This window comes from Nannobrachium achirus (assembly GCF_963921795.1).
Source record: "Nannobrachium achirus genome assembly, chromosome: 11".
In the NCBI taxonomy this organism is placed as follows: Eukaryota; Metazoa; Chordata; class Actinopteri; order Myctophiformes; family Myctophidae; genus Nannobrachium; species Nannobrachium achirus.
In genome coordinates, this window is record NC_137820.1 from 20,395,556 (window position 1) to 20,419,881 (window position 24,326).

At 43.4% G+C, this 24,326-nt stretch overlaps 1 protein-coding gene across 2 annotated transcripts in view; it reads right to left on the reverse strand.

Annotated features, from left to right (window-relative positions):
• Positions 1-22,310, reverse strand: part of sema4ba (sema domain, immunoglobulin domain (Ig), transmembrane domain (TM) and short cytoplasmic domain, (semaphorin) 4Ba) — a 55,505-nt gene extending 33,195 nt beyond the window's left edge. The window contains exon 1 of one of the 2 annotated variants that reach the window (XM_080737668.1): positions 22,121-22,310. The gene's annotated coding sequence lies outside the window, so the exon portion shown is untranslated. Of the gene's footprint in view, positions 1-3,545; positions 3,637-22,120 lie in introns of those variants that run through there. The other variant, XM_080737669.1, reaches the window with a different exon arrangement.
• Between the last annotated feature and the right edge of the window lie 2,016 nt (positions 22,311-24,326).

Here is a 24,326-nt window from a genome sequence, read left to right on the forward strand (position 1 = left end):
TTCTGCAGAGCATAAAAGCCTCAGTGGTCTGCTTTCAATTATAAACTCCCTTAAAACTCATTAAGAAACTAGGATGTAGTGATTTAAGGCTTTCGTGGTGAGGGAATTATGGACCTAAAAGGGCCTACAGACCACAAAACCCTGTTAAAGAGATCTTTGTGCTGCTTCAGATACTGCATACAGTATGCTACAGTAGAACCATTAGAATCAGTGATAAGCAATTAAACAATTAAAATTTGAAAGAAACCCCCCACACATGCTGCACATTAGCCTTAATGAAGTATTTATGTTGTAAGCACTGATGTGACTGAGTATAGTAAAGAGACATACAGTAACTTAATACAGACATGGCTTTTATGATGTGATTCCATTACAGATGCCACGGTTGGGAGCAGCTCTTTAAATACTACCAGGATGGAGGTTTGGTTACATGTGAGCTTTGCCAATCAATGGCACGAGTTAGCGAGTGAAGCAAGAGTATTTTGGGGGTTCTGTCATGCCATTTTTGACTCTTAATCAGCCATCATCATTGATCTGAAACCTGAAGACAGTCTATAGGGTAGGGAACAAAGAGATAGAGGAACATATTGTTGACACACTAAAGATTCCCACAGGAGAATTACATGCAAACACATGTTTTTTTAATTGAATCCTTTCTATAGAAACTCAGCCAAAGTCATATACAGTAGTAGCTCTGTATTCAGTACAATATAGTAATAATGAACCCGATGGTTTAGTGTTTTGTGCTCATATTGGTTTAAAGAAAAACATGTACACACAGTAGCCTTCTGTACTGTATATCCCTGGTATTCCATGGATACCGGTATTCATTAAATTCATGTATGATCACTAGTACGATGAAGGCAAATTAATGTGGTGGCAGATGGGTTTATGATTTCAGAGCCCCCATGACTCCAAACTCAAAGGCTAGAAATGTGCTTGACCAGCAGCCAACGGGCTTTCAGGGGCCAGTGCTGGCAGGTGGCTGGCGCAGAGGTCCAAACCGTGGTGGATAGATGTCCCACTCAACAGAGAGGGAAGACATACGCGCTTACAGACATATTTGTGTGAAAACAATTTGGAGTTGTGCCCCACTTTACCAACAGGTAGCAAGGACAGCATACATTTTGGGTTGGTGTGAAATACAGGGAAAAGAATATACTTGTTTTAGCGTAACGCTGCATTCAACGGAGCCACAGATAGAGAGATCAACTCTGTGTGAAAGAGAGAACAAGGGCCCCTCTGACCGCGACACAATCTATATGCAACTCTGCACTCCACTGCTCTCTCCTCCATTGGGCATAAGCAACGCACTGAATCATCCCTTTATTGACTACACCAGGGGTCTTCAACAGGGGGTCCGGGACCCCTAGGGGGTCCTCAGAGTTACTACAGGGGGTCCTCCAAAACTGAGTTATAGAACCTTTTTTTAGTGTCCATATTCTGAGAACTTTAGCCAAAAAATAGCAGATCTACAAGCTCACAACGCCTCGCGCTACGAGGTGTTGTGAGCTTGTAGATCGGCTATTTTCGGTAAAGAGCTTTAGTGTAGAGGGGAAAAAGAGCAGACTAAGTACATAGTGAAATATCAAGCTTATTAAGTAATAACGGTTCAAGTGGTTAAATATCTGAAAACACAAATTAACATGAATCCAAAATACACTGATGATTGTGCTGTCAAACGATGAAACTATATGGAATCTATGAACAGGTTGTGGGGGTCCCTGCTTCATCTCTCTCTCAGCTAAGGGGTCCTTGGCCTGAAAACGTTGAAGACCCCTGGACTATACTGTAAAATCCTGAGTGTTCCTTTAACTCTGAGAGTGTACAAATGGAAATAAATGGACCTTTATAGGTGCTAAGAGCAAACTTTCTGGTTAAAACCTTCTGGTGATTTTATGCTTCAACATAAAATCACCAGTTCCAGTAGGAAGTATGTTGTATGTATTGCCATCTCTCACACTGTGGGGGGTGGGTAGAGAGTGGTTTTCAAACGTTGTTTCCATGGCACACCAAGGACAAGTCCAAATGTCAAGGCACGCCAGTATTCATGGTGAAACCAGCCAATCTACAAGCTCACAATGCATCGCGACACGTTGTGACCTTGTAGATCTGCTACTTTTGCCACTTTTGAAAATATGTATGTATAGTATATAGTCAAAATAATAACAAATAAATGAATAAATAAACATAGGTTTCACCTATAAAGACATTCCCAAAATAGGGCCAAAATAATTAGGATATAGAATTAGAATTTGCCATTGCTCTGTATTGGAAAATGATTGTTCAGAAAGTAATCATATAGTAAATTAAAAGATAATTCATAACATTAACTTGCAGAATTTGCAATAATGAGTGATTGTTACAAAATCCCAAAGCACATCTGGAGTTGTCTCACAGCGCACCAGTGTGTCTCGGCATACTGTTTGAGAATGACAACCACTGGCCTAAAAGACTGGCACAATTATTATTCACTTTTTCAGTGAGGGTGCCAAGGGGCTTTCTCACCACCAGCCCATCGTTTGCATGAGTAACAGCAGCAATTTTGACCGTTTGTGCGGGTGAATAATTAATTGGGGAGAGGCAAGCCATGAATCAAGTGATTGTTGCTTCCTCTCTGTTTAAATGTGTGTGTACAACTCTGCCTAGAAATAAAAAGAGAAGCCAACACACCTGATGAACTGCTTCATTCACACATGGCTGAGATAAAATAGGCCCATAAGTTAGCAGGGCTGTGAAGACGAGCTCTTTTGAAGGAACACCATGTCTTTCCAACAAGCTTCGAGTTTCTCTTACCACCTTCCTGCCAATTTAAAGATAATAATAGTTCCTTGACTAAACACAATGACACATATTCCAGCAAAGTAAAGTGTGTTCAGTTTTAAAGGCTTTCAAACCTTCTGAAGAGAGGTACATTTCAGCATAAACAAAATTGTATCACTCCTACAGCTACAATGTAAGAATGCCTCAAAGAGGAGTCGGACAGGAAGTAAGCTTCATGTTGACCAAACAGGGAAATTCCCAACCCCACTCTATCAGTCAGTTCCTGTAATACAGCTGGTATAAAACAGTCAGTATACAGTAGGCTATAGTAGTATATCACTGAATGGGGAAAAAAACACTGGCATTGCTACTTATAAGTCTCTGGGAGTAACATTGACATACACACACACACACACAGTATATTATACACGTGTGTGTGTGTGTGTGTGTGTGTGTGTGTGTGTGTGTGTGTGTGTGTGTGTGTGTGTGTGTGTGTGTGTGTGTGTGTGTGTGTGTGTGTGCGTGCGCGCGTGCGTGCGTGTGCGCTCACACATACGTACAACGTGTATATATATAACAGCACTGCCTACACTGCAGAAACAGGTGGCATGGCCATTAGGGTTTGTCATTTGAGTAAAGAGGGAGGGGTCAGGGCTGGATTCCACGCACACTGTTGCCCATTGACCGGAAAACTGTGGAGTGATAAATAAGGCCTCTTTGGCATGCCTACTGCCTTCTACAAACCACCTGTAAACACTCACAAAGCAAAGCGGGCCACCTACGTCACGCCACCTGCATGGCAGGCCCCTAGGCCACATGCTCCCAGATGTGGCCTTCAGCCCGGGATCAACACCTCCCTCTGCCACTCCTCGCCTCGCTGAAGGACCCCTCAGAAGTATGGAGCAGATGCGAGATGTGGAAGATGTCATCTGTCAGGAGGAGCTTTAACCCCTTTCAGAACGGGTACAAATTTTGTGTATCATTAATTTATGCTTTAACTATTGAAAAATAGCAGATATACAAGCTCACAGCGCGGCACCGAGTGCCGCGCTGCGAGCTTGTAGATCTGCTATTTTTGAAAAATCGTGAAAAAAAGAATATTGACCCGATTCTATAAGTGTCTTTTGAATCCTTCTAAGATTAAAAAAACAAACCTGTGTTTCTATGTCAGCAATCTGGCCAGCCATCGTCAAAGAAAAGGTCCTTTTCACTTAACTGGAGCTCAGTTAGTCTGTTCTTGAGAGACTACTATGTCAGTGGTTCTCAAACTTTTTCATGTGAAGGACCCCCAAAATGATATTTATTTGGCCACGGACCCCCATCTCAAAATATTTAGTTCCAGGGACCCCCCAGAAGCAAAATTTGAGTTACAAACGTTCGCGTTGAAAATACATATATTCAAAGATTTGCAAACATTTTCACGACCTTTTCAAAAATAGCAGATCTACAAGCTCGCAGCGCGGCACTCGGTGCCGCGCTGTGAGCTTGTATATCTGCTATTTTTCACTGGTTAAAGCATTCAATAATTTTAGGCCTAAATGGGTTAATGCAAGAGCAAAGGGAGCACGTTTGGATGGAGTGACTGATTCACTGGCATGTCAGAGGGGAGTGTGGACACGCGGTCGCTCACCCACGCTCAGGTTCTTTCACAACCATTCACCCAATTCTAAAGAGCTGTGAGTCAGATCAGAGCTTGTCGTGTGGAAGGACTCCACTGCAGAGCTTCAAGTATCGGTGACAAAGTGACTAAAATGATGAAGCGACTTCCTGTAATTTCAACATCCTTTTGACGTCTTTTAGGTACTGCCCTCACTAACCCAAATTGCCATTCCTGTTTGAATGATTCTCCAGTCCCTCCCATAATATGGAAATTCTATAGCCTGTATTTGTGATTAGGTGACTGAGGAAAAAAAGAAAAGAAAAAAAAAAAAACCTTTCCTGCGTCTTTCTTGCTCGGCCCATTTTAAGGCGAGTCCCCAGACCCAGTAGGAGTAATTAATGGCTCATTCATCCCTGAGTGAACTGCCCACCCGTAATTATGACCATATGCTATTTCAAAGACTTTTAATTGCCTAATTAAAATCTTATTAAACTATTGAACAGAGATGGGGGACATTTTGAACTTAAGGTTTAGGGGGGTTAAATTCATCAAGCCTGCTTTACCATTGGGGCTTCTGACACATGGTTAGAGAGGTTAATGTAATCACAAGCGCTGACTAGATACAACATTTGAAGCCACTGCAAGTGTATTGATAGATTAATGTAATATATGGCCGTGAAAGTGGACGGGAACATCTCATCACCTCTGCCTCTGAAACCTCACAAGTGCCCCAAAATCAACCAGCACTCAGTAGTGAAAATATTTGAAACGATATTCCATTTCCATTCCATTTCTCCTCCGCGCAAATTTCCATAACAGATGTGGAGCCAGCAGAAGCAGCTCACTGATGAAATGTAAAGTAGCTGCGTATAAGGTCTGCAGACAGGCCTGCTATCACTATCAGGGCAGAGGTGGGTGAAGGCGCACCCCTCTTCAGGCGGGCACCAAAAGTGTTACCAGTGCATGGCAAAAAGCAAAAAGGCTTTCACATCGCTGCTGGCTGCCACTGTTAACATCCAACTCTTAATGTATTCTTCTCTGGTTCTTGTGTGGGCACTGGGCATGGACATCCAGGGGCGTCACAAGGGGGGGGGGGGGAAGTGGGACTGAGTTACTAGGGCCCAAGGTGGAGGGGCCCTAGTAACTTTAGCTATTGAAAAATAGCAGATATACAAGCTCACAGCGCGGCACCGAGTGCCGTGCTGCGAGCTTGTAGATGTGCTATTTTTAAAAAGTTGTGAAAATGTGTTTAAAATCTTTGAATATATGTATTTTTAATCAAACATTTGTAACTCAAATTTTGCTTCTGGGGGGGTCCCTGGAACTAAATATTTTGAGATGGGGGTCCATGGTAGCCTGACACTCAGCCTGAATTGACATTTCGTTTCACTCAATTTAAAGGGGTGTGGCTAGCGATTCAGGGTCTGGAACTAGGCTAGGTCCATGGCCAAATACATATCATCTTGGGGGTCCTTGACGTGAAAATGTTTGAGCACCACTGACATAGAAACATAGGTTTCTTGCACACATTTTCACGATTCTTCAAAAATAGCAGATCTACAAGCTCGCAGCGCGGCACTCGGTGCCGCGCTGTGAGCTTGTATATCTGCTATTTTTCAATAGTTAACATTCATGGGGGGCCCCCGCAGTGAATCCTTGTACCCAGGGCCCAGAATTTGGTGTGACGCCCCTGTGGACATCCTACCAGAGCAGCTAATCTCACCCGACGGATGTCCCTTTTTAAGAGTCGCAATGAGATCTTTATTACTTGAAGCGGTTCTGTCTAGTGCATTTAACTGGCTCTCCAGTGTGTGAGTAACTTTGCAGCTTCTTTGTGTTTTTCTTCATGGTACTAGAGCCAAATCTCCCTGTCAAAACACTTCAGGGAGAGTATAAACCCAAATTAAAACCTTTCATGTGTCCCCTCCAGTAAACACGGAGGGATTGACAACAAGAAGTGGAATACGCTTGCAGCAAGTTCCTGGGTGTTAATTCAACCTCTAGAACGTAAAACGTAACCCTTAAGGGTCCATCTTTTACACTCTGTTTAGTTTAACAGCAGTGTAAGTTGATCTACTTCTGGGAAGTAGCCTGCCCTGTTGATCAAGCTGAAGTGGCCTATTTCTATTCCACGGTGCATTTCCCTCTCATCACACCCTGTATTGTGGAGAGGAACACCTATACCCCCAACACCTGAGGCCCAAACGTCTGCTTCGTAACATATAAAACCAAAATGAAATTCAGATCTTTTTGTTTTCGTCGATAAAGCATTCAATGTTCTGGAGGGTGTGAGAACAATGCTGTGAGGTCAGCAGCATGGGGAGTCCAGAGGAGAGCCCCCCCCCCCCCCCCCCAGGGATTAATAGCATTGGTGACAACCCTCCTGGGTGGAATGGGTGTTCCGTTGGTTTTGAAAAGGAGGAGAAATGATTCAATTCACCTGGCCCCCCTCGTATATAGCATGGACAATACTTCAAAGGAAACAGAGACTCAGAAACACCGCAACGTTGAGGTTGGTTACCTTTCAGACAAATGCAGGGGGAAAAAAAATGTTTGGTCAAAACGAAATACAAAAGAATTCATCTTTAAAAAAGAAACATGTTCGAGGCTTCAGAAAATCAGAATGGAAGTGACTACATCTAGCAAGTCCAGTCTAATTTAAAAATGATAATCATAAACATCAGATCATAAAAATCCTTTATGATGTCTCCTTGCCTTGATCTACATCACTCCTAATTGATACTGACATTGGCTTTAGCCTGGATTGAGCTCCTCAGTCCATTTCCTGGAAAAAGTACACTCAATTGTATCATAAGACTACCAAGCCTAAAAGGCAAACATTTTTTTTTTTATTCAAATGTTCCAATGTTCAATGCCAAAAACACAATTAAATTGTCAATCGCAATTATTGGTATTGGTACTTAAATGTAGAAATCGTGACAGCCTACCTGAGTGTTAGTTTAACCTTGGAGTTACAAATGGATAAATGAACAGCGAAATGAGAAGATATTAAGCCTACTGCTTACTCTACAATTGCTCCCATACTTAAATGCTGCCAATGCCGGAGGCTCTGCACTGAGAATAAGTAATGCTGACGTACAGTTAAACTGTCAAAGCAATGTTTTGAAAAAGATTTGAGTGACGAGCGAGTCCAGGTTGTTCATTTCAAGTGTTTTTATTTATGCAATTATGGTACTTACAACCGATATGCCCATATACTGTATGTGCAGACATAGTACTGACGTTATAGACTGGCTTTCAGTTACTATACGGTCGCAGTTAACTATGAAAACCGGCACGTCTTGTCCGTACGTCCTTCCTTCTGTAACGCCTCAATTTTGATGACATTGTGACATCACATTGTGTGACATCACCTCATCAAAGATCAAACCCTGGATATCCAAACATGGAGACAGCAGGATCATCACCTAGATCTCCATATATGGAGCTGACCTCTACATCTGATTCCCTGTTAAGGCAACCACACTAATAGAATCCCTTTTATGCCATCAATATTAAGCCCATATCTGGGAATGCCCATATATGGACATATTGTGTCAGTTTAACCAGTCCAACTTAAACAACCAACTGCAACTCGAATCACTTGCAAATGAATTCCGTCCTGCGCAACCTCGCCCTTTTAGGCGTCTTACTGGTAATAGGTACTGCACTAAGTACTCTGACAGATTACAAGAACGTTCGCCCCAAAACACGCACTGGGTCAAATCTTATTCCTAAGTGTAACCTCAGTAAAAACTGTTCCTAAACCTAACCTTATTCCAAACCTAACCTCAGTAAAACTATGCCCAACCTTAAAGCTTATTCCTAAGCTTATCCTCAGTAAAACAAATACAAGAAGCGCTCGAGGCGAGCATTCCGCGTAAACTAATGTCAAGTGCGTTTTGGGGCCTTCCGCTTACCCTCCCAACAGGTAATGTTCCCAACGGGCAACGGTCTAGTCACTAGACCGATGCCTGCTGGGAACTATGCCCGTTGAGAACGATTCCCGTTGGGAGTGTTACCCGTCACTAAACTCTAGTCCCTAGACTCTAGTCACTAGAGTCTAGTGAATATAAAATCATTGATTATTCCATTTCTCTGTACATGATGACGAATATGACAACATCACACGCAAGTAAGAGCAAGACTGCAAGTCCTCCCCCCCCGCTAACAGCTGCCAGAAGAGTCAAAACACTTCCATCAGAAGACTCTGTTAAGGCTCCTGGCTGCTGGAGCTGTCAGAGACGCTCCACATGCAGTCACAGCAATTAGCACTTCACATATGTTTAACATGCAGTACTGGGACAGGAAGGAGGCGCTAGGAAAGGACCACTGTCTCCCACAGCTATTTCTGCGGACTTTCCGTCAGCCTGGCTCGGCAAGTGCCATATCGTTGGCTTGTGATGAGATGTGCATATGATGAGGTTCACATATGGCAGTGAGACTACAGTATGGGGTTGTCTTTCCATTTCTATTTTCCATGGCATAAGTGGGATCGGGGCTTTCAGCCTGGTTACCCAGGCCACTGACTTCACACTTTCCTTTATATAACCTTGTAGGGTCACAGACAGGCCTTGGGATATTTTCCAGCAGGTTTATAATGTCACTTCAGATTTGCACATGCTACATACTGAAAGATGAACTCAAAATCCTAAGCAAGTTAAATGTAATTGTGTTCCTGCAGGTTCATCTTTTCTGTGCACTGTTAAAGATATCATGTGCTGATGTTTTTATGAGGGATCCCAACGTCACAGGTGAGGATTTGTTGAAGGTCTGGCTGCTGTAAGTAGGTCAGGCCTGTTGAAACACTTGTTGCTTTTCCAAATGCCCCCACTTGCTTGGATTTATCTCACTCAATAATTCCTTCTGCCTTCACCATTGTGAAATATTGACCCTGATAGGGTGAGAGGTGATATCACTGCAAAACCTTATCTCTTGTTCCTGTTTTGCTGCTGTGTTGACTTGATATGTGATAGGTACTGTAAGTCTACAGAAGCCATCTACAGAATGTTGTAGCTATTGCTGGAATACAGTTATATTAAAAGGTCTTACTTTACTGTAATTACAGTGTATATAAATACTGCTCTAATCTAACTACTACATCTTAAAAGCAGCTTTTGTATTGAACAGTGTTCTTAAGTAAAGTCTTTCTTATTCAAACATGTTCCTTTGTCAAAATAATGCACACAAGTGTCACGTTTTAACCTTCAGCATATAATTACTATTTTGTACTTTTGTTTTTTATTTATTTAGAAAAAGAAGAGGTAAAAAATAGATCAATAGGCCCAGAAAAAAAGCAAAAAGGCAAAACAAAGACCTGACTTAAGTTAGTCCTTAAGCATTAGTTACCCAAAACTGTGGATTAGAGTGCATGTTAAAAATAGGAATTTGGCCTGATAAAAAGTATGACTACACAGTAAGCAAATATTTATAGTTCATTTGAATTAATAAGGGCCTCGGCTACGTTCCCATTTCTTCCCCATGCCGAGTCATGGATTCTATTCACACCACAAAAAAAAATACGCATTGAAACCTTTGTCTGCCTCAAAATCGATTAGGACGGTGTGGCATTCGTGAAATGCTGTAAACAAAGCAGCGTGGCTGTTCTCTCTTGATGTCCCCAGCAAGGGGCTGAACGCATTCCTCTAGCTTAGAGGCTTTCCAGCGACACATCCAGGGACATGCTGGCCATTGGGAAAAGCGGGACAACTCCCGAACGGCTGGTTCATTCCAGGTCGGTCCAGGCCGGCTATTAGGAAAAAATTAAAAATAAAATGTCGGCCTTCCTTCAATTTTTTGGGGCTGGGCGGCCAACAAAGTAAATCGTCACTGTCGGGCAGAAACCTTGTATCTCCAAGTTTCAAATGAATAACTTTTTTCGCAAAGCAAAGCCCTGCTTCATCATACAAGGCCGTTGCACAAAAGTAGTGAAAACAGCAGATCTACAAGCACACAACGCCTCGCGGTGCGAGGCGTTGTGTGCTTGTAGATCGGCTGTTTTCACTAGTTTAAATCATTTTTAAAATGATAAATACAAAACAAACGGTTTTGGACATACAAGGTTTCCACCCGACAACGACAAAATACAACTCATGTAATTGGCCCACTGGCTTGTCACTTGTCATGATCTGAAATGGCAAATCTTTGAGTAGAAGCAGCGCTATAGAGAGAGATCTCTCTCTATAGCGCGCAATGAGGGCATCTACAACTCTTTTTCCCAGGCTGAATCAGGGGCCCAGCACGTCCCAGCGACACATCCCCACTGGCCACTGGGCAGCGGGCTGAGCACATCCATCACTGGGTGACACTGATAAAAGGCTCAGGAAGTCTGCTCATCAATGACACAGACATCCCTTTCTTACACAGTAAAATCCATAGTGCTCATTTAACTCTGTCACTATACAATGGAACGAAATGGACCTATAAGGGTACATTTTGAATATTCTCTCTGAGTAAATTGACACTGTGGAGGGCACCTTGTCCTTCACCAATATTTAACCTGAATCCTGTAATCATATTGTGAGGTGGACATGTGGAAATCTGACAACACTTCCGAATGCGTTTGTCAGAAAATATGCTGTGCTCAACATAAAACAAAGAGTTTAACGTGGGCTGGCAAGCTTGGCAGTGATTTTCCAGTGCATAGAGATGTGTTCGACACACAGAGTGCATTGGGAAGTCTACAACAATATTCTATTTGTATTGCAGATGGATTGCATATAGTGCTTTTCTATTCTTACGGCCACTCAAATCGTTCACCCATGACACACCGAGGGCAGAGGAGATGGCAACCTGCTCATTGGGAGCAGTTAGTGGTTCAGTGTCTTGCTCAATGGCACTTCAACCCGATGCCAGGAAGAGACTGACCTTTTAGTTCTACACACTAGTCTGTCTGTCTTTCAATGTTATATGAGATACATAAAGTGGTTCTGTGTAAATAAGCCGTAAAGCTTACTAGGATCTCCTTCTAGTTGACCGTGTACCAGTGATTTATGCTGTTATGAAACTGTACTTTTTCCTATTGCAAACTTCGAATAAATTCTTCAATCAATCAATCTAGAACAGTCATGCTGGTTCAAACTGACTGACACTCTCGTATGGCACAGAGATTGTTGTGATCTGGTGTTATTACATAAGGCATGGATCCTGATTACCCACCTGAAGTGGCATATATGTCACATTAAGATTCTAGGGTTAGGGTTAGTCCTAACTAATTTCATATTTTTGTATAACTGTATTTTCTATAACTATTCCTGTGAGGCAGTGCAAATTATAATACTCAGCACAGAGCTAGCTCTAAAATACACAAATGCCTACTTCGGTGTTTATCATATGTTTATTGCATCTTTTGAGTGGTTTATTATGTGCAATTATTGTGAGGTGTATGGTCAATGGAGGGTCAATTGTTTACATACAGTACTGCTCATATAACATAGGACGGATATTAACAAACCTGAAGGTGCCATTAAACTGAAGCGTCTCTCCCCTTTGTAGACGGGCCGTGCTCAGCATATTAATAGGCTGTGTTTTGTGCCGCTGATGGCATAAAATGCTCTCTAAGCATTTTGAGTTCATGTGAAAGTGCAAAAGATTGGCTGTCTGATAATTCTCCTTCAAACCGGGAGCACTGAATTCCTTCACAGTGATAAGATTATGCAAATGTCATACTACTGTCATAATGTCTACTGTACAGCTGATCCTGGGGCAACAAACATGGAGAGACTTTCTTGTCATGCTGACTCCTGTGGTTGGTTGTACAGGCTGTTTCCTCTCCTCGGGCTACGGTCCTGACATACATCATGTGTGCAGTGATGTTGCTAGGTTTTCAATGTAATAGGTCCCGGGACCCACAAGTGGCCATTCAAATGGGTCCCAAAATTATTTTATGAGTCCCGCGACGACACATGCTTTATGTATCAACGGCGAAAACATCAAAACGGACTTTAATTTAAACACATAATGGCAATTAGCTACTTGTATAATAAAGGACAGAAGCATGGATTTACAAGACAATCTCAATCATCTCATCAATAATGCCAGAACGCACAGCTGTGGAGACTCCACCACATGCAGCTCAGCTGGTGCAGCGAAATGATTGATAGCAGGAAGGATAGAGTTGTATGCATCCTGGGGATGCAGGGATGCTTAGTTTAATGAGTCCTTTATTAAAAATATGGGTCAGGGACTCAGGATGCAGGGCTGGTAGCATCACTGTGTGTGTAGTGATGATAGCCAGACCAGACCCACAGTTTGATTTCTCTCGCAGATATTTTGCATTAAGAGTGCATGGGAGGGGCTGGCCCCTTCATGTGGGGTCTTTGGGGCAGCCCCCCCCCCCCCCCCCCCCCCCCCGCATGCAGTGACCTCACTTAGTCAAGATCAATAGCAGGCTGCACATTCCTTACTCCAAATCTTCAGGAGTCACTTCGCCGGCATTGGTATCCCAGTTATGCAAGCCACGTTCTGAATCCTTTACAATGCAGATATTTAGGGTAAATTCCAGTCATTGACATCCTACGTCCTAGACAACCGGTTTTGACCTGTGAGGGCAGCTTAATTCACAAACCATACGGGGGGAGATGAGTTCCTGTCACTCAAGCTCTCAACCTGCCAAGCCATGGGTCCTATATCACAGACTATTAACATTTCATCAATGCAACTCCAATTTATCATGCTGATATATCACCCACTTTAGGCCTAAGTTAACTTGAGTTCTCAACGGGCCTGAAAATTAAGGCCCGGCCCTAACTGGGCCCTAACTGGGAAGGCCCGAGGCCTGCCCTAGGTATGGTCGGGTCTATCACAGAGTAATAGTAATAAAATAATAAAATACTTGTTAGCATACATTTTAGGGAAAGAAGTAGTCGCCAGCACTCAAGGAATATCCTTTTTACATGATTTTATTTACCTCAATGCATGGACAGTATACGGACGCGTTTCGGCCCTTCGGCCTTCCTCAGCGTTGCATTGATGCAACGCTGAGGAAGGCCGAAGGGCCGAAACGCTTCTTTGAGCCGTGCACCTAAAAGCCTTCATCTAACTTGGAGTGTTGCGGGCTGTCTGCTTTATTGCAGATACCTTTCTCATACATTTTAGGCCCTACCCTACCCTAAATGTCGGGTCGGGTTCGGGTATGGTCGGGTTCGGGCAGAATTTGAGAACTCTAAAGTTAACACGATGTTTTGGAACATCTCCCTGTAATTTCAGGCATTCCATACAGAGCCGTGCACACTGTAAAGTTATGGAGTTTACATTGATCTGTTGGCTGGTGATTTAAAGGCTGACTGACTGCTCTATTTAACAAGACAGGCATAATAAGGGGATTAGCAGCCTATCAGATGACAGAGTTCAGTGCAGCTGGCTGCAGGTATACGGGCAGATATCTTATGTCACATGCTTTGTTTAACTATCAGTATGAAGACGTGGTAAATTAGTACTCTTATATGTGAGGCTTGTGTGAGGTAAAATGTAAAAATCTCATTACAGCAAGTGCTTGGCAGCTTTCTTCTACCAGGCATTTAATGTAGCCTACTAGTGATCTTCAAAAGTACCCACCACGCACTTCTTCATAACCTCTTTTCGTGCAGTGATACACACGCACGCACGCACGCATGCATGCACGCACGCGCGCACTTGGAGAGCCAGTCAGAGTCTTGACATGTCCACACAGTGCAGCAGTCCCTGCGGCTGACTGTGCGTAGGTGGGTGCCGATGTCACAGAGCGATGGAGGTGAAATGATCTGTTAAGAGGAAAGCTGAGCCTCTTCATTGTGATATCAGAGCCCACATAGCGTGGCCTCACACACATTCACCTACTTTCACAACTTAGGGGCTTGGAGCAAGTCGAGCCACAGAGCACTGCTGCAATGCTATTCCCCAACCTGCAGTTTTTTTCCAATATGAAACCGTCCAGGTTAAGATATAATAGAAATGTCAGAATCAGAGGTGAATCAGAAATATAAACATAATAAACTAGCTATTTAACATGTGTCACTGAACCTTGACCACATCTCCCTTCATGTCTTAGAACCATAATGTTTATGTGGTTGAGTGACTTGGTCACTGATCCTAGTTCTACTATTATTCTTAGAATCTATATATATTTCAGGCATGATTTATCGTTTTACTCATCTCATGGGTTAATCATCAAATCCACTAAATTCTCCTGGATTTGAAGGCTTTAAAGATGTAAGGAGACGGTGTGGACCCTTGAGTGGGCTCTGAATAAACACCAGACTTTCTGCTTAACCCAAAGTAAACCAACTAATCGGCGTGAGCGAATGTAGGCAAATATGAATCTGACAAGGACCAGAATCAGACACAATCTCTCAAAGTATCCTTCATGAAGTACTCTCAGTTATAGAATCCTTCTGCATACTGGCCTGAATGATTACCATCTTCTGCACAAAGATATCAGACACGGTTTGAATATATTTTCCAGAGAGGTTAGTCAAAAGTGGTTTGTTGTCAAATGAACTTGAAATGCACCATGTCACACCGCCTCCAACTAGTCTGTGGAGGATTGGTTTTAAACGGCACATAGTCATTTTGACAGACAGTAACACGTGCTACAGCATCCCTGGATATGAATGGGGACCCTGTTACCTGAGCAAATTAGACCAGGTTGACCCCTGGAAGCCGCACAAAGGAAAGAGCAAAGCGACAACGGTGATAGTTCCTGTGAGCAGATACCTGCATGCAAAGCAGCTTTCGGCCCCTCCAGATGTCTAGAGGCCCTCTCTGGACCCAGAGAGTATCTATGACTTGTCTTCCAGACTGCCCAGATGCCGGTGGACAAGTGCCAGGAAGGGAAGGGAAGACGCGGGGATCTGAGCCCTGCAGCCCCTCAAAACCACAGAGAAAGCACGGGAAAGGGCCACAGGAAGTCTCGCACGGTGTCTTTGTCTTAATATATCACATCTTCGATCCAAGCTGATGAATTATTCAGACTGCACTATCTACTGTGCCTCTCACCTAAAACATCTGCCCTGCCAGCCTTACTGCTAGGCCTGGCGCACATTCTGCTCTGCTGCGGGAGTCCTTTGGACTGCTGCTGTCTTATCCTACCCTGGGCCCTATTATATTTAACCTCCCTCTCTGTCTTTATGTCAGAGCATTAGAAGCACAAGTATCAGTGAAAAGATACAGTATGCTATCAAATCGTAAAAAAAAAAAAGAAAAAGAAAAGAGATGAGTCTGTAAATGTAGGGGGGAAATGGTTCAGTAGATTCTTTGGTGTGCAGGAAGACGGATGTCTGCAGACCATATTGCTATAACTGGGTCATATGCTGTCATATGCTAACCTCACTCAAGGGTAACTAAAGTCAAGTCTTGCCCCCATTACCATAATAAAGGAAGAGTTGGCAAAGCCTTTGACTTTGGGGGCGAGCGGTTGTAAAACATTCCAGCTCTGGCCAGCGTCATGCGCACCCGGAGAGACAAGCAGAGCAGCACATGTTGTCTTTTCATACTTTGTGACAATTCAAATAAATGGCCAGGGAGAACACAATCTGCACACTCCTGCTCTTACACACAGACACACGATATAGGCTACTGTAAGTTACCTGCACTCTCTGGATTTTGGACCTGGACTTGAGTTTATCTTTGCACAATCTGGCTGGCCATCGTCAAGGAAATATTCGGTCGCTCTTTTCACTTTTTGCAGCAATGCGGAAGTCTGTAATCGAGAGACTAATCTTTGCATGACTTAAGTCATTTGTCAAAATGAGTCACCATGCAATACTGTACGTTGTGAACTTGTAGATTTTCACCTTTTTATTTATTTTATTTTCACCTTTAATGACACAAAATAGGGATGCTAAGTTGAAAGTGCTAAAACACCAGCATCTTTCATTCCTTCTTTGCACATTTCTGATTTCAACTGTCAACAGGCCAAATGGAGAAACGTGCATCCCAACATTCTCGACTATGCATGCCCAAAGCCAATAGGAGGATTGATTGATTGCCATCTTCATTGAGAAAATGCATATCTATAAATACATGACTGTACATACAGTATCTGTCACAAGGATAAAACAAGAAAGCTAGCTCAAGAGCTTATTTCCAATGTTGTCCTTTGAGAGTAAGTGTATCTGTAAACTGAGTGCCATGTGCTGGGGGGAGTGGGGACCCTACACTAGGCCTGAATATGAAACTGTGTACATCCAACTGTGCACGTGTGTGTGTGTGTGTGTATGTGTGTGTGTGTGTGACTGAAAGTTCATCACTTTATGATGCGAGTGATACTAGAAGAAAGCTTGGCTTGCTTTTGTAGTGAAGCAATTAGAAGTGTGTGATCAGCGGCCTGCAGTTGGAATGTCTGAGCAGGTCAGTAGCGCCATTAGTAGAGTAAAGGGCACAACCTGGAATGCTCAGAGATATCAAATCACAGCAGGGGGAGGTGGGGGGAGGGGGGGGGGGGCTGGGCTTGGGGGGGGGGGGGGGGGGGGGCAGGCTGCTAACAGAAGCCGGGATGAAGGCTGATGCCATTAATCAGCACTGCTCTCGTTACTCATGACAGGAAGCACACAAACATATCCACGCGGCTAACGAAAAACCTCCTACACATTCGCTGAGGTACGCGAGTCAACGTGACGGCGCGCGTACCCACTATTAGCTGGTCCAGCGCTCGCTGGGAAGAGGCCTGTATGTGGATGGACGTAGGGATGGGACGATATGAAAAGTTCATATCCCGATTATTGTGACCAAAGAAATCGCAAATTACGATATTATCATGATAATCAAAATCCATTATCCTGGGGCGGAATGCGACGCGCTGTGAGCTTGTAGATCGGCTATTTTTTGGCAAAGACATTATGATAGAGAGTGAAAAAAAGACTGCATCAAGTACGTATATTATAAGTACCTTTAACCAATTATACGGGGTTTAAGTGATACCGGATATGCAGCTCGGCAAATTAAAGCTGACTTGATCCCAGTGCATGACGGAGGACGATATCACGATAAATCAAATCTCCACGATACGATTATCGTGAGTGTTTTTTATCACGATAAACGATAATATCGCGTATCGTCCCATCCCTAGTATAGATGGATGTCCACATTCCAGCACCGGCTACTGTTTTAAATAGAAGCGTATATAATGCGCGTAACATGGACATGCAAGAAGAACAGGTGTGTAAAGTAAAGGGTGACGGACGCCGCGCCCTCCACCGAAAAGACAATCACGCCGCTTCTCACACACACCAAGCACATGAGAAACGCTGACGCACGTGTAAACATACCCCGCTGTCTTCCCGAGGACATTCCACACAGACTTGTGTACAGTTAAAATAAGGACCTGCGCAGGAAAGGAAAAGCACGCTGCCGAGGCATCTTGTACGTATGTGCTGTTTTTGTGCACGTCTTATAGGGGCTAAAAAGGCAGATGTGAGGGCTTCTCTTTGAGACGCCACAGCAAACACGACGATATCTGGCCCCCTTCCATGTCCACAGTCATTTCCCACGTCATGGCACTGTGCTGGACTGGGAAAAGACATAGGCAACTGCTGTGCTCCCAGAATGCATGTTTACAGAGTTCCCATCAGTGAGCGCACAGTAAAAGAACTCCCTGAAGGCCTGTGTTTAACCTTCAGGTTACGAGTGGCTGGCCACTCCAGGACAGCCCGCCCCCTACTCCATCGTCTCAACCATTAACCCTTTTCTTACTTGTTCTGGTCGCAGGCCGAGACACAAAAGCTCTCTCTCACGGTGACACTCTGACCCTCGGCTAAGTTCCACTGCCACAGCGAAGAGAGTCGATTCTAAAGACGTCATCAATGAATAGGATGTTATGAATAAGATAAGTCACTGCTGCAAACTCTTTTTTTCTGTGATCACATCAGATGTTACACAGACACCTTTTAAACACAACTTAACAACATGTATCACATTATGGCTGCATACAGCCATACGACATTAGAATTTGATTTATTTGACCCTTTGAAGCCAGTGTTCTCCAGAATGACTAGGACATACATCTCATGTCTGGGGCCAGCAACGTTGGCCATACTTTGGCACTTCAATGAACTTGAGCAAACGGGTCTTCTGAGGTGATGCACCGTATTGTTACTGAGGTTTATATACATTCCTTCATTTCACTACCAAAACTAATTGCATGACTGAACTTGTGATCTAATTGACAGCAATGCACACATCAGACAACCAGCCATATGAGGATAATCGCTAGCACACATGTACTGTAAGCAAGTACGAGCAAGCATGTTTACAAATACTTCTCTCTCGCTCTCTCTCTCACATACAAACACACAACTGGGGTGGGGGGTGGGGGGTGGGGGGGGGTGGATTGGTTAGTCAACCTGCCTGTATAAACAGATGAAGTTTAATGCGGAGTAAATGCCCCTGGGATATGCTGACAATGATTGGAAACATGTGCTCATGGGGCCAGGGTAAGGGATTATGCTGTGATAGAGCGGTGTCATGCATTTGTTCTCTTCTTTCTTTCTTTCCTTTCTTTAGAAAAAAGTCAAGTCAGGTTGTCTGTCGCTTTCACTCTTCTATGCTTCATAACACAGTAGCATAGCTTTTCTTTGCTGACCTTTCTCAACAGCGGCGATATACAGTATCATTCACAGCAGTACAACAGTGACACTGTGTTTCATTGAGTATCCGTGATTCAGTGATGGTGAAATTAGTAGCAGCGCTAATTAGGCGTCCTTGACGGTATTATCTACAAGCAATGGCATGACAATGCAGACAAGGCATCAAGGTTTGCTTAAGCCAAACTCGGTGCACATTAATCAGACTAGACGTTTCCTGCAACAACTCGACAAATCCAACGGAAGTACCTTTTCCAGGTCATGACGCATCATAAACAGGATATTTTCATTTCCCTCTCATGACTGTTAATATTATCTTGATGGGGTCTGGATTTCAGCTATTGATATAATAGGCACCATCCTTTACCAACAAGCCAAACTCATCCTGACAGCATCATACAGGCAGCTCATTGTCAAGGCCCCGTTACCCAGAATGCTGTAGCCAGCTGTTTTCTTTGTGGATCAAACCAAAAGAAAACACCGGAGCAAGGTCATCAGCAATAGCCAGGCTTTTCTCCTTGGAAATCTACCACAGAGAGAGGAATCACCACTATGTAACAAGTCTAAAAACACTGTTCTGTTTGTTCTCGCCGAGATTCTCTCCGAGATAGAACTGTCCATTATTCCGCCTCCTTTACTCCGAGAGAGAGAAAGTCCCGCTCTTTTACGGGGGAAAATAAATAAATAATGCATAACCCATGAAAGCTCCTCTTTATTACAATGTTGTTGGGTGTATGTTGATCAGCTAGATGTGTGCGTGCGTGTGTGCGTGCGTGTGTGCGTGTGTGCTTGTGTGTGTGTGTGTGTGTGTGTGTGTGTGTGTGTGTGTGTGTGTGTGTGTGTGTGTGTGTGTGTGTGTTAAAGCTTGGTTGGGAGGGTTATCTCACACATCCAGCTGTCCAACTGCACGCTAGAAAGGATAGACAACACCAACAGTATCAGATAGGCTGGCCTTCATGTTCCTGGGGTCATATCAGACAATGACTTTGATTGCCCTCTTGACGTACTGACAGGTGCCTCTGAATGGACAGCATAAAACAATCAAATGATAAAACCGTTTGACAGTAAAAGAAAACATATTACTCACTCATCATGCAGTGCATACTGTATCATACATTTAACTTTGTCTGCATATTATGCCAAGGAGAAAGCAAGTAAAAGCTGTTTATCCAACCGCAAATCAAATGGGACTATACTGTTTTGTTGAACTCTTCATAAACCTAATACAGCATCCATTATGGTCTCGATTTAGTAACCACTGATAGAGTAACTATACCTCCCACACGTCTTTGGCAGGCATTCGTCACAATGCTGTCGGCAGCAGGAGAGGGTGGGAGGTTTGAATTTCACACACAAGACACCTGAAGCCTTTTTGCCCTGCGTCTGCCCCCACCGCCAGACTCGCATCATCAACCCTTTGCTAGCATCACGATTACAAACCTCCACAGCAGGCTCACTCATAAAACTGCACACAGCCAATTGCCAAGAGAAGTAAAACGTTTTAATTTGATTTTGTTTTCACTTTCTTTTCCTTTCGGATTTTGAAATCCAACTTTAAACTGCAAACCTATAAAGTATGTCCTTGCCAAAACAAATGAGATTTTCAAGGTAAAAACACTTCACTATTTTTTTGTTGTTGCAATAAGCAACAGAGTTCAGCCTCAGAGTTCATGGAAAGTTTCCTAGCTGGATAGAATTACTGTTGCCAGAGAAATATGAAAACAAGACAAAAAGAAGCGACTATTAGGCCACACAAGCACTCTAAACCTATTAGACATTTGAAAATAGCTGATCTACAAGCTCACAACGTGGCGCATTGTGAGCTAGATCTGTCATTTTCAAACTTGAAAAAAGTTTTGTACTTTACTTGAGTATTTCCAGTTTTCAGTACTTTTACTTCTACTCCGGATCTCGGATCCTAATATTGGACTTTTACTCCACTACAATTATTTGAAAACTTTAGTTACTAGTTACTTTGCAGATATAAATCATTATATTATAAAACATACATTAATCCACGTGTTGTGAGCTTGTAGATCTGCTATTTTCAAACATTTAGTACTTTTACTTTTGGTACTTTAAGTGCATTTTGATGCCAATACTTTTACTTTTAGTACATTTTGAATTCCAGACTTTTACTTGTAAGGATGCCCTCACACCAAAATACCTAGAGTGGAATACGCCAATGCATTTCAATGAGAATGGATTTTTTTTTGCAGAAATCCTCTACTGGCAAAAAACGCTCCATTCTCATTGAAATGCATTGGCGGATTCCACTCTAGGTATTTTGGTGTGAGGGAACCCTAACAGAGTATTATTATATTGCAGCATTGACACTTTTACTCAAGTAAAAAAATGTAGTACTTTCTCCACCACTGCTGGATAGGATGTGCGTGCGTGCCATGCACTGGCTGCCACATTGGTTCACTCCTGTGAGTGGACAGAGGGGCCCTGCTCCCAGGCACTCACGCTCATTGCTCATGGGTCGTGCAGTGGCTTAAATGAGCTGCAGAAATGAGAAGTCAGATACTGCTGGAAAAGCCACTGCTATTCTGCATTAGCAGAGGTGCTCAGCCTCACACACACAAGCCAGCAGGTCTTAAAGTGTGAACACACCCAGGTAAATAGCTGTGTTTCCACAGAAAATAAGTCCAAAGCCAATATCTCTTAATGCAAGGGTAGCTATAACACGCACGCACACACGCACACAGGCAAGCTGTCTCTCGCACACATAACACACACGCACACGCACACGCGCGCACACACACACACACACACACACACACACACACACACACACACACACACACACACACACACACACACACACACACACACACACACACACACACACACACACACACACACACACACACACACACAGTATTTAATCACCCCCCTGCCTGGTATCACCTTGTGATAAAGACTTACTAGAGGGAGAGAGAGAAAGGAGGGCTGTCTCACATGAACTCACACACTCTGCCCTGGTTTAGAAAGACCAACAACAAACCTCATACTGCCTTTAGCCATAAGAAAAAAAGTTCAGCATAATTTCAACAGCAAAACGACAGACCACAGTAGCATGCTTTCCACTAGGTAACCAGAACTCCTACGCCATCACATCAATGATTAATAATAGCCAAGGCAACAGAATAGATAATGAACACAAGGATAGCTTGTATGCCCGGGGAGTACTTACTCAGTCTGTCCCACTCAGGTTCAGGTTCTAAAAATATTGTTAAAAAAAAAAGATATATGCCATTAAACAACCTTTCCTTTTGTACGACGGAGATGGAATATTCCCTCCCAAAAAAAATCAGTTGCTTATCCAAAATAGAGGTGACGGGGTTTAAATCTCACGCTGCCTGCACTGTGCGTGTGTAGTCCGCTCTCTCTCTCTCTAGCTTGCTCTGACACACTGTCATAGTGCTGCCTGCCTCTGGGCACTCACTGCTGTCTAGCCCCACCCCTCACACACACACACACACACACACACAGAGAGAGAGAGAGAGAGAGAGAGAGAGAGAGAGAGAGAGAGAGAGAGAGAGAGAGAGGAAGAGAGGGGGAGAAGGGGGGGAGAAGGGGGGAGAGAGAGCAATTAGGCAGTTAGGCAGATGTGGATATACAACCGCGGGAAGTTTAGTTTATGTCTATACACAAATCTAACTATCTGTATAGCTGAGAGGTAACACAGAAGATTTGTATGTGTATTTAGCTCTATGGGCATTCATTAATTACCTCCCTAACACGCATACCTTCAAACTGCTAGTTAATACTGCAGAACAGGAAGGTGTGTGACACATTATGGGCTGGCAAGAACCAGTTAATTTACCTCTATTAACATTTATCCCTATCCATTTGCATGGGTTTACTCATTATTAAAGCACCATAATCTTGGTTTAAATCTTGGTTTAAAACTTTAATATTGGGGCACCACTTAGCCTAGTGGTTAAGGCGCATATACCACATATAGGTTCTAATGCCTGACGGTGAGTCGCTGGTTTGATTCCCGAGCCCGACGACCTTTGCTGCGTGTCACTTCCCGACTCTCTCTACCTGTTTCCTGTCACTCTCCACTGTACTATCCAAATAAAGGCAGAAAGCCCCAAAATATCGAAATAAAATAGAAACGTGTATACAATCCCAGGATAGTGTAGTATTACACTATACTGAGATGTTTGCAATTGTGAATGGGCCATGATGCAATGGCATATTATGACAGCATCATAATAATGGTCATGATATGGAATTAGAACCTAACTGAATTATGTATTTTCCAAGAGACATCCTCAGGGTACAACGAGAAAGGGGTGTGATGAGAGTGTTGAGACGGGGACGCCTCTCTCTCTAAAATAGCAGGTGCTAATTATACACGTCACAGCTAGGCACCGCTAAAGAGGCAGACGGTATGCCAAGTTTTGAGGTGTCAAGAATCGGAATGTCGACTCGCAGCATCTGGGTGAGGGAGTATGGAGTTGAGATTCCTTGCGGACTGTCACCCGAGATCCGCACACCGACGCCTCACAGAGAGCCTCCTTACCCGAGTTCTGACATTCTGCAGTCCATACTGCACCGTCTCCATCGGAAACACACTGTCTTGTATCGGTAAACCATTCTCTCCTTGAGTAAGGCCACCTGCCACTGCCATGCAGACGACACTGTGTAAACAGGCCACAGAGCACAGTGAACCTCTCACATCTAAACACATGGCTCAGACTAGTCAAACAGAGGAAGACCGGTCCTTCTTTATTGCTTGTGACCCCATTAATATGGCCAGTCTCAAAATGAGCAAAGCCATGTTCGGTGAGCGACACTTGTCATACGACAAAGTATAAATCAGGCTTTACTCACACACAGCCACCACCAGAAGCGCTGACAGGTCCTTCTATATAAATGGGAGACAGTCGAGGAATTACTGTGCTGAGATAAGCCCTCATGTTAAACATGTTAGCTTAATGGACACACAAGATAGCAAGGCTTTGCTACTTAGAATAGCTGAGGTTGACAGTGCCAAAAAGACAATAATTGAGCTCCACTTGCTGCTTGAGCACTTTTGTGCTCAAAAAGGCAATTTTTCTATGCAATAATTCCTACATTAAGATTGTACCATCCAATTTGTCAGTCAAACTATTTGATCTTAACTTATTTCTTTATAACAATCTTTTTTTTCTTGAACTGCATAATCATAATAATCTCCATATGTAAAATTCCATATATGGGTATTCCCACTTGACCATATATGGAGATCCCTGATGTCATCAATATTTAGCCCATATCTAACAGGACTTGATATGGGAATGCCCATATATGGAGGCCACATACCACACTAACAGAATCCATATATTGCCAAGACAGATGGCCAAGACAGACCATATCTGTGTGGCTGGTTCTACAGACAGGGATCT